This window comes from Zootermopsis nevadensis, unplaced genomic scaffold, assembly GCF_977971745.1.
Source record: "Zootermopsis nevadensis isolate Lab colony 2312 unplaced genomic scaffold, Znev_1.0 Znev_ptg000006l, whole genome shotgun sequence".
Taxonomy (NCBI): Eukaryota; Metazoa; Arthropoda; class Insecta; order Blattodea; family Termopsidae; genus Zootermopsis; species Zootermopsis nevadensis.
The window spans coordinates 1,853,842-1,857,151 of record NW_028259138.1 but is presented as its reverse complement, the minus strand read 5'-3'; positions in this window follow the sequence as shown (position 1 = coordinate 1,857,151).

The window sequence follows — 3,310 nt, the reverse complement described above, 5'->3', positions numbered from 1 at the left end:
TTTCTTTTAGAAATATGTTGATTTGTTATTGTTATTCAAATAATTTAAAATTGTACGGACCTATTTAATTTCGTCAACAATTTTTCCTTTACACTGAGTGATAAAATATTACAAAACGAAAATCCTACTTTTGACTACACTACGGGAACTATATTCTTGGTGTTTTCACGGCGGTTAGTTTGAGGATGGATTTTCTGGGATGTTGTCTGGTAGAAACCACGAAATTAAAACAGAAGACTTTTATTTTTCATTTTTCAAAGTGTTAGCCTAACTAAAACGGTTGAAATGAAAAAATGTATTATTACCAAAGACAGTGGATGGGGGTGAGCGGAAAGCTTACGAGAGAAAAGGGTTTCTACGTACCTACTGAATGTGAGTCTGAGTCGGTCCCAGTGCCGGTCTGAATATTTTGGCGGAAAGAAAGCAAGGTTGTTCTATTAGAGGTAAATTATCGATCGTTGGACCTTTTGGTTCCTTAGATATTTTTTATATCCATATTCTTCAGTAACTGCAGAGATGGTACAGTGTCGACTGGAATGTTATAATTAATGGATCGACCGCTTTGCAACGTAAACTTAATGAATTAATGGCATAAAATAACCTAATGGCGAGAAGGATTTCTTGAAAACATTATAGTTTCTCAGCCGGTGTAGAAACTTAGCTCTTTTGAAGAACCAAAATTGCATTAACGTGTTAAAGTAGACCTTCAATTGGGTCTGTCCAGAGCCAGTTCAATCCAGTTCCAAAACGTGGTTTTATAATGACCAGTTCAATTGTGTACAGTTATGGTGCATTGTTGTTAGCTGTGATGAACCTTCAGCTTCGACAATCAGAGAGGTACTACGTAAGTAGCTAGTAGACGAAAAATAATGTGGTCAGTTCGTGAGTCAGTCAGTCACTCGGACAATATTTTTACTTCAAAAATTAGTTAGTTTGCTGTCCACAAACCGTCTCATTGGTATGGTTGTGGCTAATACCCGTCTGTGTGTTTCTGAAGAAAAGGCAAGCTTTGGAATCACTGGGTCTGAACTCAGGACAGAAACTGCAACGCGTTGCCGTAAGTAACGCTAGGGCGAGAAGTTGCGTCTGTCTCTGCAGGAGTGTGGCTCATGGCAACATTCCATACGGGTGAGGTAAGTGTGATATCACTGCTTGAATGCTGTGGAAGGTGGACCATATTCAAATTCGGAACAGGTAGAATGCCTCCCGCGACATTCGCCAGGCAATCGATTATCCCAGTGTTTCTTATTCCTCTGCTTTGTAAATTTGTATAGTTCTTCCTTTCATTATCTCTGCTTTTTCTATATTTCTTTTTTATTTATTTTTATCTTGCTTTTTTCTTCCATTCTTAATTTCTGCATTTATTATTTGTTTTCTCACTATTCTTTTGTTATTTTGTTTATGTCCTTACTGCGTACACGTTCATTATTTATTTAATATTTTGAACATTCAGTAGAGCGTCATCTTGGACGTACAGGTACATGTTGGTGGACTACTTATGAAAGACAGCACTCAGCGGCTTAGTGGAAAGCAGTGTCTTATTTGGGAGGTCCTGGTTTCGCATCTCGGTCCAGAAACCGGCTATCCTGACTGACAATTTTCGTGGTTTTCCTCAGCCCCTCCAGGAATATGCTTAGATAGTACCTTAAATAAGGCCACTTCCTCTCCTTTCTTTCCAATTCATTGCCCATTAATCATCCTATTATTCGACGCTGTGTTGTGTAAATTATTGAAAGCGTCATTAATAAAATAAGAACTCAGGTGATAAAATTGTTTCTGCTTAGAGTACCATGCTATGAAGGTGCAATATACATAAAGCCCCAAGTATTCTGAACCTCGAACAAGCACATGCATATATATAAGCGAGATCTGAACTCAGAATCCCATTTTTTGAGCATTTAAAGACATGCGTTGCTTACCCAGGAATCTTGTGCGCAGTTTGTCATAAAGCAATCACCCCCCCAATCCCAAACAAGTTTTGCATTTGCACAAATAAATATAATGGTTTTGCTGGAAGGCACATAAATGGCCACAACACGCTCTGATTAGCTCTGAACATCAAACTGCGTATAATAAAAGAAGTAATTAACTTCAGATCAAATACAGTATGGAGAAAAAATTATACAACAACTGTGTTTAAGTAATATAAACAGTTTTATACGTACGATAAATATGGTCAGCCGTCTATCAGTAGACTGGGAAGACGACGGGCGAACACTGTTAACGATCATAAAACAGCAAATGTATTCTAAATTCGAAGAAAAGATACAACTGCCATTTCGTCCGAGGCATTACAGGGGTGAATGAATGTTACTAGTATCTCTTTTCAGATAAGCCTCCGGCAAGTTTGCGTGCATGCGGGTCGTAATTTGCCATTCCAGGTGTAAGGTACGTCAAAATAATGTTAGATTCCCAGGTCCTGCGACCAGTGCCCATAGACATTCATTATACGCCGAGAATGTCAGTCCGAAATTGTCTAAGTTTCTTGTTGTCAGTTATGTTGAATTATGCAGTGATAGGCCTATCAGGGTTAAATATAAGAGGGATATAGTGTAATCGTTTGGAAAACTGCTGATAAAATTAAATAAACTCTTTAGTCTATGGGTTTTCTGAGATGCATTGAAATACTTGCGAAACATCGTTATATTTGTTGGACCATCGGGTTCTGTTATCACTTAGTCATCAGAAGTGACGAATCATCAAATGCAGAAATAATCTAAACTTGCACAGTTCTTCACGCAGTTGACGTGTATCTCTCTGATTACGTCATGATCGAATCGTACCGCGGCCCAATATGTTACAGGCCACCTCATGTTAGCTAGCAACTACAACACTCGACTCTTCACTCTTTTATAAAGCTATTCCCAAAATAAACTGCACGCCGAAATATGAGTGTGTTTCGCTTACAGCTCTACTACACTTTAACGACTGCACTTATAGAATTAGATTCATTCCATCATTGGCATACATACAAGGACTCGTATGGTCGTACAAGAGTATGTTGATACGGGTATTCACGTGGTGCACCCTATTCGTACAAACGAGGTTCTGGCGACTGAATCATGGTGCTGTGGCTTGTACGTGATGTAAAGAACTGCCACTGCCAATTTCCAAGTGTACTGAATCATGGCGGTTTAACAATTGCATTTGATGTGAATAAAATCTCACTGGCTAATTCCGCGAGATCTAAGTCATGGTTTGAGTGGAATTTCGTTACCTTATTCCAGAATAACTGATTGACAGAGGAATAAAAATAATTTCAACCTGACGTGAATTTAATTCTGGTGCCCAATCCCGCAAGAACAGAGTC